At 44.7% G+C, this 15,046-nt stretch overlaps 1 long non-coding RNA gene across 2 annotated transcripts in view; it reads left to right on the forward strand.

Moving 5' to 3' along the window:
* The first annotated feature begins 558 nt into the window (after nucleotides 1–558).
* LOC142056859 (uncharacterized) overlaps nucleotides 559–15,046 on the forward strand; it is a 30,700-nt gene continuing 16,212 nt past the window's right edge. Inside the window, exon 1 of one of the 2 annotated variants that reach the window (XR_012660441.1) lies at nucleotides 559–651. This is a non-coding gene — a long non-coding RNA (uncharacterized LOC142056859). Of the gene's footprint in view, nucleotides 652–1,208; nucleotides 1,297–15,046 lie in introns of those variants that run through there. The other variant, XR_012660442.1, reaches the window with a different exon arrangement.

Below are 15,046 nucleotides of genomic sequence, written 5' to 3' on the forward strand. Positions count from 1 at the left end.
CATTCCTCCTACCCCCGCCCTCCCTCGCCGTGTCAGGAGCCCGACCGACCGGTCGTAGGACCCCGTTCGCTCCGCGGGACCCCACGCGTGACCGTGACCGGTCCTGCCCACTGCCCTGCGGCGGACGCGTCCCGTACGCCTCTCCCTGCCCCTTTCTTTTTTGGCATCGCCAGGCAAACCTAAGAGGGCTTAGCCTTTGCCCTGGCGTGGGGTTTTCCTGCCCCGTCCCAGCCCCGGCGGCTTGCGGGGAAGGACGCGGGGAGGCGGCCCCGACCCCGCAGCGCCCCGCGTGGGGGAGGAAGGGGGAGACGGGACACGGGGACACTGCTGCCCCCGCTGCTTGCGGGCAGGGAGGCGGCGGGGGGAGGCTGAGCCCTCTCCCAGCCCCGAAATGACGCAGCCCCGGCTCCAGCATCGTCTCCCCTTTGGGCTGGCTCCATTTCAGGAGCTCCGTCTCCCCCACCCCCTTCTTCCCAGCCTTCCTCCTTCCTCCTCCTCCTCGCCTCACCGTCACTCTCAAACACCCCCCCTCCCGCCCGCTCCCCCGCTCCCCCCCGCCGCCCCAAACTCCTTCCTCAGGACCGTGGGATGCTGGTGAGCTCTGGTGAGAGTTGCTGGTCTCCATTTCCAAGCGGGGAGCCGCCGGGAGCGGTGAGGCAGCCGGGGGGCGGGGGGCTGTGCGGGCCGGGGTGGGGGGGAGCAGCGGGGAGGGGGGCGAGAGAGGCGATGAATGAAGAAGGGAGAGAGGGGGCGGCCCTGCACCCTTGCGCTCCCCCCCCGAAGCACCCCCCACCCCGGGAAGGGGCAGCCCCCGCTCCCCGCCCGCCCCTGCCCGCCGCCGGCCCGGCGCAGCGGCGGCCCCGCACCGCTCCGCGTCCCCCCGCACCGCTCCGCGGCCCTCCCCCCCCGCGCCCCCCCGCACCCCATGGCAGGCAGCGCTGCCCCGCGCTCCCACGACGGGGTTCCCGCCGCCCCCCGCACGACCCCCCTCGCCCTCCCTCAGGCGTGTGCGGGGCAGGCGGGCGGGGACCCACTCACCCCGCCACTGACGGTGCCGCTTTTCCTCTACCCCCCCCTCTTTTCCTAAAAAAAAAAAAAAGAAAACGAAAACCAAACCCAAACCCAAAACCACCCCCCCATTTGCATACCATTTGGCACCCTCGCTCGGTATTCCCCCCCCTCCACCCCCGCCCAGACCGACCCTTCTCCCCCTCCCGCATCCCGGGTGCAACCGGATGACACAAATCAAAGCTGGTTCCAATTTACCCCAGTTGTCTTCCTTTGAACACTCACAAGGTAGGTATGGCTCGGGGTGGGATACTGCGCTCCCACTCCCCATGTGTGCAGTAAGGTGCCTTTCTCCCCACCCCACCCCACCCTCCCCTCCCCGCTTTCTTTTCCTTAATTGGCTCTGTCTTGATGTGCACTTGTTTTGTTTAGCCTATTTTAACATTGCGGACGAGATAGGCAGAAAAAGGAGCGTTTGACTTGGTATGTCTCTCTGATATTTTTTTTTTTTTTTTCTCTTTCCTTCTCCCCACCTTCCGAGGTTAATTTGCATTTGAGGTCTAATTCATATTTCAAAATCCTGGCGTTTGAGGACCGTATAGGAACAGGGTATTCATTTCTGTTTCTGAGCAGGAGACTCTCCTGTTGTTCGCTCTTCTCCGTATAATTTCATTGTGTTCACAAGTGACAGGGATTTGCATCAGCTCTTCTGCAATTTATTTTTTTAAAGAGTTGGATAAAATTTTAAGGAAAAAAAAAGAATCTTATTTTCTACATTGCAAAAGGACCAAACACCAGGCATTAAAAAAGGACCATACGTTATTAACAGTGTTGCAAACTTGAAGTTTAAGGCACAGACTATATATTCATATAGATGTATTCATCTGCGTTCCTCGGAGTTGGATTTCTAGCTCCTGAACATCTGATTTTGATGACAGTCAGAGAAAGTCGGCTATAGAAATACTGAGGTATATTTATAGTTCCTTACATCTATTTACAGGTGATTTTACTGCTGTTTGCTACCCTTGCTCCAGCACTTTGTAGTTATTTCGCTCCTGAAAGGCATTTCATAGGATTAGATGCTGCTTTACTCATTAAAGATTTTCAGCCTGCCCAGGTATAACTCCATCCACGCCTCTGGAAATAGTTATGTGGCCATGTGGACTTTATGGAAAGATTATAAAAGATACATGGCCATATAAAAGGATTCTGGTTTATATCCACAGTTCTTTCAGTTCTTTGGATGCGATGAAGAATCTGCCTACATTTAGGCCTTTAAAAGTCCTTTAAGGACTTCCTTCACATATTTTATTCATATACATAAAATGGATTTTATTTATATATATAACAATTACACGAATGGCATATGTTGCATAATATGCATATGAGGCATTTGAAGTATTTCTACACGCACACAAATTTATTTTTCACAAATGTATGTGTGCTCGTACGTGCGTGTTTATACACGTGTGTGATGAAACTCATGCTGGAAGAGAAAACGACCCAAAATAAAAAATGTTCATAAAGGAAAAGCTGTTAAGGTAGTTCAATGGGAGTTTGCATCTGGTGCCTTGCAAAAGTCACTTAAGTTACAGACTTTACTGTAAATATCTACATACACCCCCATCTCAGCATAAAAATATTTGTGCATATATTTGTCCTTCTAGAACTAACTAAACAGGGCTATGAATTATGCCTAAAAAGATGCCGCTGAGATAAAAAACTTACAAAATAGTAACGGAAAATGGAATTTTGTATAATGCCAACAACTTTAGCATGATTCTTGGCATAAGCAATTTAGTGCAATTTCATTTGTCTGAACCACAGTGATATTACAAAGTGAATTAATAGAACATTAGTACTGGAAAAAAAGAAATGCTTCTTCCTTTGAAATATGAAGTGCCACTAACTTGAGATGAAACCTGAAAGTCAGTGAATAATATATGGGAAATATTAATATTTTAAATGTATCATATTTAAAATTGCTGTGAACTTAAACACGGTTTCATATCAAGAAAAAACAAGTAATTCATTTTAGGTTCCAATTTTATATGCAACATTTTACAAATGAAGCAATTCACTAAAGAAGTGAAGTCAGGTAGTAAGCATATTTTGTGATTTTGCACATGAAATATGGTCATTATGGAATATGAATTTAATTTGGGAAATGATGAAAAAGAACATTTGTTTTATTTTTCAACTGCGTTGCAAAGGAAAACATATTTAAGTAGCTGATTAATGAGATGAAATGAACTGATATGGCCCATAATACCTGCACGGGCTTTTATACCTCGTGAAACCGCACCACAGCGGGACCTTTATAAAAAGTATGAAGTCGAGTAATGCAATCGTATTTTAAATTTAGAATGGGAGTTGATACGATTTGGCTTGATGTCGTAAAAAGTGAGCCCTCTGGCACTTGGTGTTACGTTATTTAAAAATTACTCCTGCAAGGAAAGTTAATAGGGAGTGTGGCAGAGTTGAATCCCTGCACTTCAGCTCGGGGGCAAATTGTGGTGCCACCGCCTGCCTTGCTGTTGGTTTTAGTGGGGAGAAAGCGTAGCCCTCGGTCCTCTCCTTGGTACGAGCTCGATTGACTGCAGCGCTTCACCGCGCTGCTCTAACGAGCAGGTACAGCTCAGCCTCTGGAAGCCAAACCTTGTGCTCCTCAAGATGGGCCAAAACCTCCTTATCCCGTTCACTGAAGCCACCAGGGGTTTTGTCTCATTGGAATGAGCAGGATCCGGCCCTCGCTCCACTCCCTGCTCTATCTCCATTGGACCTTCATATCAACGGAGGGATTATTTTTGCATGTATTGGATGTGGACGGAGTTAGGTCTGAGGGCCACATTGGCCTTGCCCTTACGCCGAAGCCATCCAAGGGTTAGATCCGACCCACTTTGGCTCTGGTGAACCAGGCCGTCAATAACTGCAGTCACTACATATGGTACATAGGCTGCATATGACTGGGCATTCTGAACAGTTGGGCAAAAAGAGGTGTCTTTGCAGTGGTGGAAAGCACCGGCCGCGTATGAGCTACGTGAAAAGGGCAGCTGCACGGTCTGGAAACAGCGACTTAGGAGCTGTCTTGTTGGAGGACAGCAAAAGTCTGGTTAGTCCATAACCTGGCTCCCGCCAGGAGCTGGTCGCAGGTGCCACAGAAGAAGGCAGGTTGTTGGTGGTGGGGAGGGGACACGCCTGTCACCCACCACACAGCAGATCTCTTTCTGGCTGCTTTTGCCCAAAGCCCTGGGACGTTTGCTATGTTTCCCCCAGTTACGTCCCATTAATTTCAGTAGCTCGTGTTCTCATTAAAAATGCCCAGTGCCCTCCAGAAACTTTCTACAGATATTTCAAATTCAGAATAACTGTGATGGGGAAAAAAAAAAAGCTTTCCTTTTTCAAAGAGTTTTACCATTTTATCACAATTTGTTTAAATATGCATTTCTCTGCTGTGAAATAACCTTTCCACATTTATACCCATATGCACAATGCTAACTCGTAACAGAAACAACATTTTAAAACACTGTGTCATGCTTATAGGATAATTATTAATCTTGTCAGAACAAAAAGCATACTAAAAGTACTCCATACAAAGGTTTGTGCCTTAACGTTTTTGAAAGTTTTTTTTTTAAGTAATCGGAGATGTCATAACAGAGGGAGAAACTATACGATATATAGCACGTAGTAAAAGTGTATGACTCCTACAGGACTATTTAGAAACATGCAAAGATTATTTTTTTCTCCTTTTGGTTAGCAGACTACTTGATGAAAAGGTACGTTTTATTTTTATTCCTGCTTGTATCTCACAGTTGTATGAAGACGATGTGAAACTACAAATTCCAAATTTTAGTAGCTATAAATGATATAAAACTAAGGGAAAGAAATGTTCATGATATGTATCTGGAGGGATAAATACACAATAATCATGCAATCTGATAGCAGAAGGAATAACTATTTGACAATAAAAACAACACTAAATACAAACAGAATAATACTGCTCTAGTGAGAGGTATAGCAAATGAAATGACACAGCAAAAAGGCACTTTTCAAACTCTCTCTGTGTTTAGGTCTTTTCGAGATGAATGGTCATTTTTAATGTTTTGTGACCACTGAGATACGCCTAGTGAACAAGTCAGTCAAAACTTTCCTCTCTTGATTTTCATATCCCATATCTACAAATCCAAAAACATAACCTGTAGCAACCCCACTTAACGTTAGGAAGGTGGTTTTGCTGTTTGTTGCTCGGGTTTTGTTTGAGACCTGATTTTGCCTACTCTCACTCATGTGCTGAAATTGCTGGGGCATGTGAGCAGTGTTTGTAGGGTCATTCATCTACTTATTTTGTGCAGGAGGGCCAGCTTTTTCGTACTGGGGGTTCACACAGTCACAGGAAAAGGGTATTGCAGGAAAGGGATTGTTTTTCAAGGGCATTGGGCATTTATCCCTTCATTTGATTTCAGCAAGAACTGTGAAAATTCAGTATTTTTAAAAAAAGAAGTGGCCACTTTTCTGTAGAAAGTCAGACGTGGACATAGAAATCTGACTTCTGGTATCTACGGCTGAAAAAAAAATTGGTAAAATGCTATCCCTGGAAATTTCTGGTCTTATGTTTGTATAGGCTTAGCATCAGCCCTATGGATATAAAGCACAAACCCACCTTTCCCCATGCAATAACTGTTTGCTTTGCCTTTTCCTTCCGAGAGGTGGGAGAAACAATTAAATCACTGCTGCCCTGAAAAAGCCAGACACCAGTAATAGAAATTATTGTTTATTACTCAATTAAGAAAATAAGAAGTCTGGAATCTGCATAGGGTGAATTATGATTCTAAATGCTGATGTTTTCCTGAAATTAGGACCTTAGTACTGAACTCTTCCAGCTATTTCTTACTACTGTTAGGAAAGAATAAGATGTAAATTTTAAAGACCTGTTAGAGGGACAGCTTTCTGCACCGTGACGTGCTGAAACATAAGGAAAATGTAGCAAATGTTTCTGAGAGGCAGTCAATGGCTGGGGAGAAGAGAATATGCTGGGGGTGCCTCTGTGCTGGTGAACCCCACAGCAAGTTGCGTGCACCTGGGGTTATGAGCACCTTTTCAGACGAGAACAAGCAGGAGAGCTGAAAACCACGACTGGTTATCAGCCAAAGTCCCCTCAGTGTAGCGCCATCAGTTTTTGGGATCAATTTTGGCTGGACGGTGTTGAGCAGGAAGTGGGGAAGGGGCCCAATCCAAAGCTCTGCGCACCCCCAGTGCCCATACTCCAGGGATAATTTCTTTGTCTGCAAGTGATGGGTGAAGCCATGACCCTCCTCCCAGTAAAAGCTGGCCCCACATCCCCCGACAGGAGCTGGGGTCCTCAGGGCGGGAGCGGTGCCCCTCTTTGATTCACCAAACCCATAAGGATGGGGCTCCCCTCTGCATCCCGGACCCAACTTCTGTCTTTGGTTTCATCTCTAACCGTGCTGCTAGGTTTTTATTTTATTTGAAATCCTGGTTTCGTCTAGAAATGATTGGGCTGTGCTCAGCACCGGCTGTCTTGATAGGTTTGAAATTCCTGGGAAACCTCAATACTGGCATTTTATAAACACAGTAAGCAAAGCACGCTGGAATATTAATGGGTGAAACACAGTTTAAAGGGGCACCATCACTTTGCAATTTCATCTTTTAAAATCTATCGGCTAGGGGCAGGTTGGGGGAGTTGCAGTAAAGCCACAAGTGTTCTTCACAATTTAAAGCTTCTGCGTTTTAATTATTTCTTTTTTCTGCCACTGTGAAGGATCCCTGGAGACAATGGGGGCTGTGACACTGAGGAACAGGTTATCCTGACTGCACAGGGAGCGCCATAAAACCCACAAAATGGACACACAGAATAAAATACAACACCTCCCACCCCTTCCCGGTTTCTCTAATTTCTGGTGTTTATAGTAATTACATTACATCAGCAGTGGGTAAAAAGGGAAAAAAAAAAAAGCAGACGGAAATGTGGTCCCTAAACTGACAGAGCCTCTTTAAATTTGCTTGAAGAACCATCTCAGGGACAAAAAAAAGAAAAGAAAAAAAAAAGACATACTACACTGTTCTGGATTTTATTTGTTTAAATGCAAATTTATGGAGCTGGCCACACACCAAAAATTGGAGAGTTTGGTACTGCAGTTGCTTTGGTGTATTTTTCAGCATTGTAATGGGCTACAGGGAGACAAAGGAGAATATGAATATATGGCAGTTGATATTTAGATTTGGGTGACATTTTTGCTTGTTGTAACTGTCATTTTTAAAAATCCATTTTCCTTCTATCATGCTATTGAATTGCAGCAGACACTGGTATAGGAAAGCTGGAATTATTTAATAACCAAAATTAGGAGTGATTTTTGTACTATATTTCTCATTACCGACCTCTCAAATGATGAGGAATCCTGAGGTCCAGGCTAAACTTGCCCATGGAGTCGAAAGGGCTGTTAAAGAGTGAGGTGGTAGATGGACCTCTTCCTCACGCCCCCAAAAACAGTTTCTTTATACAGCAGTAAAAAGCAAACCCTTTCACAGAGCATTCAAAAGCAAGCTCAAGCGTGACACTACTATCACACCTTTCGCGGTATTTTTTTTCAGGAGCCTGCCCCCGATTTTAGTTCAAAGTTGCTGCTTTTGGGAATTGCATGTCCGGCTCTGGTGTTTGCCTGTGAAGGCAGAGGTACACCCTTTGTCCCTCACCTGCAGATGGCTTGGATGCTTTTACTTTTCCGAGGCGAGCACTTCCCAGTGGGCTGCATTCAGAAAGTGCTTTTCATAGCATTAGTACACAACCAAGTTACAAAAGAATATTAATCTAATACATTCCAAAATTCAAATATGTGTGATTAATAAGCATTATTATCTATAAATAAGGCTCTAATGATACTTTGGCAGTGTTGTAAACACAAGAATCAGAAGCAATTATTGTCATTATTGTTCTGCAAGTACTTTCCATGAATACCAAATGGGTATTACTGTCCAGCTCCTTGGCACATAGAAATCCTGTAAAGAAACAGTTGTCAGTCAGTAAGGTCTGGCCGGCTGCTGTTAACTACGTTTGTCTAAAATGCAGGGTACCTAAAGACAAAGCCCGTGAGTTACTGAAAGCAAGACGATTGCTGATTTTAAAAAATTCTTCTTTGTCTTTTGCAACCCCCCCCCCGAAATGATGTTAAATAAAGCCTATGAGAAAGTTTTCACATCCTGTGAGATGAACTGTTTGTGTGATGGCTGTGATTAAAAATGGAAACAGATTCTTTGCCAGAAAAGCTGCCCTTCTTTGTGTGAAATCCATAAAGGTGAGAACGTCCCAGCTGAAAGGTGGTGTGAAAATAATGACAACCCCCCCCCCCCAGCCATTAGAGGTAGCCCACGGCTAGTTTTCAAGGACGTGGGGTGAAAGGGGGGTTCATCCCCATTATGTTTACCTCTCCCTGGTTTGTACAGGTCCTTTAGGCTCAAGTCATGCTGGTGGCCGGGTCCCACTTGCTGTGACACCCCCACTTGCCTTCCTTTGGCAGTCTTACCTCCCTCACCAAACCTCACCGCTTTAGACGGCGCCAGCCAACAGCAGCATTTTGTGGTGGGTGTCATGTTGTTCTTCAGATGCCAGGGTGTCATCGTGAGCGGGAACAGTGTGGGTCTGACTCTTCGAATCTGCAGAAAGAAAAAGAAAAAAAAAACCCAAACCCCAAACAGTAAGCTTTACTTTCCAAATGTGTTCAATTCTTCTTTCCTCTCCTTGATATTTGGGGCGTGCAGCACCCTATACCATGTGGTTTAACATTTTGTTCTCTATTTGTAGGTCAACATTTCCATGATTAAACTTCATCCTTTATTCAGCCTGTTCTGGCTAGGCTTTGCAGCACATGTGATATAAGCTGTTTTCACAGCTAGTAGGCCAAATCTTACTCTGGATAAGGGAGCCAAACATATGTGACTGAGTCAGACACTTAAATCAGTTCCCTGGTAAATGGGAGATAACTCCAGGTGCAGTGTTGAACACTGAGAACCAAAAAAGTGGGAAGGGTGGCCAGCGTTCCTCCGTGTGGGAAAGGAGACATCCTATGCACACAGACAGTGAAATTGTAGCCCTGCCCAAATTTTGCTCTCCCACGTTTGCCTGAGGGTACGGAGCTCTTGTCACTGAAGTCATTGGGAATCTTTCCATTGACTTTGGTGGGCTCAGGATCAGGCCAGCTTGGGGCAGGCTCAGCTGCTGCTGGGCATGGGACAGGCTTGCACAGGAGAGGGGCGAGGAAACCAGGCCCTTCTTGGAGAGCCCACCTTGCACTCACAGCATGCACAAGGTGGTTGCTGTGGGAAAATGGAGCACCCCACCTACGGTACCCTGTTTCTTTCACTCGCCCCCCCTTTTCATTGCCCTTACATATCTGGCTCATTTACTGACCGAGGTTAGTGACTTTTATTTCGCGTGGTGACAGGTATCAGTTGTTCTAATGAGGGGTTGGGCTGGGCGACCTCTCCTCATAAATCAGTGGAACAATTCCTGGAAGTGGTGGCTGCCTGGAGCGAGCGTTACCCAACCCAGTCATCCTCGGTGCAGAGGATTTGCATTAAAGGACTCTTTCTGGCTCTGTGGCCAGCAGCCCTCCTTCTGTCCTTCTTTGCCATTGCCTGGTAACTCTGGTAAGTACAGGGAAGCCTAGAGGGCTCGTTAAGTGCAAAGAGGAGAGCCAGGCGAGCAAGCAGTTGTTATATATGATCCAGAGCTGCTGTGTCATTGCTGTGTGACATTCCTACTTTCACCAGGGCTGGACTGGCCCCAGCTGTTGGGCTGCTACACAGCAAGTACCAGGGTTGACTAGAGTGAGTAGTAAAGGACAGCTCCTGCAGCAAGCCCAGGGAGGACACATTTTCCTCAAATGGGAAAGGTTGTACCCGTAATGTTGCAGAAAGAGGAGCGCGTTTCATCTGTTATTTGGTGATGAACTGCTACGTCACACAAGGGAGCTGGCAATGAACTGTTTCCCTCAGGAATGAGCCCTTCCAGAGGTCCCCTTGGGCTGACTCCCTCAGCAAAAGGAAATACTGGCAATGTAGATAGCAGGACTTTCAGTGACTTTTGCTTTTATCTTTTTTTTACAGAGCCTGTCCTATAGCTTTTGTTAATTTGCTTTGATTTTTTCAATAGCATTTTTAATTTAGAAAAAACATCTCCTGCCCCAAACTAAACCTGCTTGCTACATCTTCAGTGGATAAGCTCAAATAGTGAATATTGTGGCTGTGTGTGCTCTGCATTACTCACTGTTTAGAAAGTCCTGTCCTGATAACACACACGGTGGCACATAGGATGAAGTGGATGCACTACTCTGAGGCTTTGAGGACCTGCCTCATGGTTGGGCAAATCCTTGGGCCTGCGTGTGGGCATCTGATCGACGTCCCTGCCATTGCACTGGGAAGAAAAGCCTGGTGGCTACAAGAAGAAAGTTGCTGTGGACTTAATAGGGGGCAGGTGCCTTCAGTGCTTGTCGTGCAGTCAGGAAATGCTGTGCTGAAGTGAGGCACAGAAGTAGATGATCTGGTCTGGTGTGCCTGGGGGCATGAAATGGTGCAAGGCAGAGGGAGGATGAATCGCATGCTCCTGGAAAGCAACAGGGAGACTACCACGATTCTGCCCTCACTGGCATGAAAGTTGATCAAGAATACTCTGGAATAAATCCAGATGTGCTTCAAAGACACTTTGGTGTCAAATTAGTGGAGAAGGGAATTCACGCCAGTAAGATCTGCCGATAGGGTCAAGTGGCCTCCCCGTCCCTGGGTCTGCCTTTTGGAAACACAAACTGTATTTTGGTTTCACTTTTAAAAGTGCGAGCCAACTCGTGGTGCTTACAGAAAGCGAGAGGAGTGGAAGAAGATGGAAAAGTCCTGTGATCAGGGTGTGAGAGGATCACACCACAGTATGGTGACGTGAAGTTGAGGAAAAGCAAATTAAGCTTTTTCTCTGTGGTTATTTAGACAAAGGAAGTTAAGTCACCATTTTCTTATGCTTAAGTAACAATCTCCCTCTTCCACGGTACAAAAGATCTCGGACCACACAGGAATGAATTAAGACTGTGGTACCAGATGTAATTTCAAGTTAATGAAAAGACAGTGTATTTTATATTATCTTTTCTCTTGTTTCTGACTGTCTTTTTTGGGGGTTGATATTACTGTAAGTAAATACATTTGTCTTTTGTTTCATTTCCCCCTTGTGACCTATTTCATTTAATTAGAAGGAAATGTGTAATAGGAAATGAGTAGCATCACACTGGGCTCCATCCAAAGCCTGTGAAATCATCAGGAATCTTTCCTGGGCTTTTCACGAGCACCGGATCCAGCCCAGCAGAAAAAAGGGGCTATTTCCACCTTATCTAGAAGAATGTGTACTGCGGGCGTAAAAATATTACAGTCCTCGTTTTAAGACCTGGCCCAGATACTAGGGGAGGATTTTGCTACTGCGTATGCCTCTCTGTGCCACATGTTTCACATCTGCGGCAGCACATTAGAGGATAAAGGTTCCTAAAACCTTAACTCCAAATACACATATAAAGAGAAGATACAAATTAAGGAAAAGATAAAAGATATTGATGGAACTACAGGAGATGCTCTTTAACATGCATATTATTGACTCAATAGATTGTTACGGCTTCAGAGCTATTAGGGTCTGCTGTGTCAATGTGTACTTAGGGACTGTTTAATATGCAGATGGTTGACATGACAGACCGAAGCCATTACAGTCTATCATGTCAGGGGGGATACATGAATACGCACTTTGCCAACACTGTAAAAGGTCCCTTTAAAATACAGTAGCTGTGCATACTTAGCTGCTTTTTAAAATAATTTAATAGGTTTGGTTATTCTGATGCCCAGAGACTACAGAGTCTGGATTTATCAGCAACAAAATTTATTTCCAAATTAAGCCATTTTCCATGTGGAATGTGCAGTCAGGAGGACAGGGTGTAATCTCAGATACGCAGCTCCTATCAAATCTTGTAAAATTAGCTACTGCACTTGTGTGTGCGTCGAAGAGATCAGAATCTATCTGTCGGCATGTGTCTTTTTGAAGAATATAGTTTTGTCTTTTTGAGGGGTAAGGGAGAATGTCGTCTCTTTTTTCATTCAAATAATCTTCAGTAGCAATTAAATAGCTTATGCTACCTAAGAGATCAGTTATTACAAGATAAGCAGCATGACAGTTTGGAAAAACTGAATAAGTCTTTGATTATTTACTAAGTTTTGATATCTGCTATTTGCCTCAAAATGCTAAAAAGTGAAGTATAAGATACAAACATGAAAGGCTCATTTGATCATCATAAGGAAAGGAATCCGTAGTTTTGCTTTTCTTTCCCTCAACAACTTATTTTTTATTAAAATAGCAAAGCCAAGTGTTGTGTTTAATAAGATATATTTTTTTCATTTGAATATCAAATGGAAAAATACAATTAAAATATTTCTGCTTTTACATTAGTCGTAGGGTATATTTCAGCGACACATATATCTAAGAAGCTCAGCATACACATTTGGTATATATTAGATGCTTCTAACAGATGCCCAGACCTCTTCCCCCTGATTTTTAATGTTCTTTCTTATGGCAGTGATCCAGGGACATTTTAATTTGCAAGCCTGTGAACTTGGAAATAATACTTGTAGTGGGGCATTACATCTAGTCCATTCCCTCTAAGTTTATTGTCATGTGTCACCTAGCTCTGATTTTAGCTGATTTGCTGGACTGAGGCGCGCGCTGCAACTCCAGCATGAAATTCACAGAGCAAAAGCACTCTGCCTTGCGAATAATAGTAACAGTGCAACATTATAAAGGCCTTTCCTCTTATCTGTGGGACAGCTGGGAGGCAAATCCTGCAAAGGAGAAGTGCATTTTCAGGCAAATGTGATGGCTGATTTTCTGAGGGCTCCTTTTACTGCCTGCTGCTAACAAGGAGACCGTTGGGGCAGCTGGGATGTGGTGGCGATGGGTAAGGCAAGTGCCAGGAGGGAGAAAGTGCGGAGTGGACATTTGCCATAGCCTCTAACACACATGCTCCTGGGAACAAGGAAAAGCTCGGGGGGAAAAAAGGGATCCAGGAAAGGCCAGGAGATGGCTGCTTCTTACAGCTGAATGAGTTCACCTTGCACTCCAGGAGAGGTCCCCAGCAGGAGGTGCCTCTCCCCACGCTGAGTTACCTCTGCAACGAGGAAGGACCAAGCAACAGGAGCCCAAGCTGCAGGAAAAAAATATCATAGCCTCAAACAGCACCAGTGCCAGTGGGAAAGGTGTGCTCTGCTTCCTCCCTGGCCCTAGGAAGGTGGGCACATCCTTGTGGTTGCCTCTTGGCAATGGGTGGTAACCATGGCTGTGGGAGCATCAGCCCCCGCACCCCTTCCTGCTCCATCTCTGGCTATCTGGGGTGGCTACGGGGGCACATCTGGTGCTCCAGGGCTCTGCCCTCCGCCTTCCCCGGGCAGCCCTGGGAGCTTCACATCCCTCTCTGTGTACCCACACACAGGGAAATATCAGCTGAAACAGGCATGTATGAGGGTGTGATGCGGAGCACTGCGTTACCTGGTGCTAATCAATAAAGCTAAAATGTAGCTTTTTGACAGCACTTGTAATTTTGACTATTGCAATGGTGTGCCATTTCTTTGAATGCAGTACGCTTCTGTGCCCCATTAAAGCATGGCTGGCACCGCTTTCAACTATTCACAAATGCTGAGATGTTGAAAAATGTAACATTTACAAAAGATACATCTGGTGTATATTTACAAGGCTCAGGAATCATTTAAATAGTGCCTGTGCCATCACCATATTAGGAGAAAAGTTAGACCCAGCCCCATATGTGAAATCAGTAGTCAAATGTGTGCTGGCTGAAAATCCACTGATATGATGTAGTATTTTGGGGTATCAAACATGAACATACCATACAGTATGGTATGTTCTGATACCCAAATGAGGTAAGTATAGACTGGCGTAACATGTGCGGCAATTGCTTATATGCACCTGTTTCAAACTATGTGGTCAGAAAAGGATTATGGGTTTCAAGGGGCAAATGCTGCTTTTCTTTGTTAAAGAAAGATCTTTGGCTTCTCATTGTGAAAGGTCATCTTATTTTTTCCGATTCTTCAATTAGAAGTGTACGACCTACCTAGGAATTGAGAAAAAAAAACCATCGAACAGCTTCCTTTATATCACATAACATGTTGAGGACAAAAAAGTGTTTGTCTCCTCCTGCCAGTGCAATACCACTTAAGCTACATTTGAAAACTATTTTTTAATTAATGTGATGGGTCATGTTTTCACCACACTAGGACAGGAAATTCAAGGTAAACCAGATACTCCCTTTCTCAGTCACACAAACATGAATTAAGCATGTAGCATCAGACTTAATTTCAATTTCTAGGTCTGTAATTGAATCTAGCTCAATGTGAACTTTTTTTTTCCTGCACCATCACATTGATATCTGGATGTTAGTGACATTATTTAAAGCAACAAATCAACCTATAGGACTGTGTTCAGCTATACTTTCTTTATGTCATTTGACAGTAAATGGAATAAAAAAAATGTTACTTTTCTCTAGGGGAAGATTTGTTAAAGGGTTTTCATCTTTTATCAAGATATTTAATCTTGGAATGTTACAAAAGAAACGCACAGTTTGTACAAGTGCAGATTTCTGCATGCATGGTTTGCCTGATTGCTAATTTGGATGAACGCGCTTAGGCTTAACACAAGCAAATGAGAGGGGAAAGATAATTCTTGCGTATATCCTCTGAGCCAAGTGTGAGTCCCTGAACTCCAAGGGAAGCAGGTATCCACTTTTGGGGTTGAAGGCTGTCACTCTGGGTTGCCCCATACATCAGTCTCAGTTCATGCATGCCAGTGAGAACAAATCCTAACAATGAGCTGTTGAGTGATGCTAGCAGAAATGAATGTTTCTGAAAGCTTCGGGGTTTTGGGGAAAGCAGCTGAAGCCGACTCTGCGGCACTCACCACTGCTGACTAACTGAAGGAGGGTGAGGTTTTGGCGAAAGC

Source organism: Phalacrocorax aristotelis, chromosome 1 (genome assembly GCF_949628215.1).
Source record: "Phalacrocorax aristotelis chromosome 1, bGulAri2.1, whole genome shotgun sequence".
NCBI classification, from domain to species: Eukaryota; Metazoa; Chordata; class Aves; order Suliformes; family Phalacrocoracidae; genus Phalacrocorax; species Phalacrocorax aristotelis.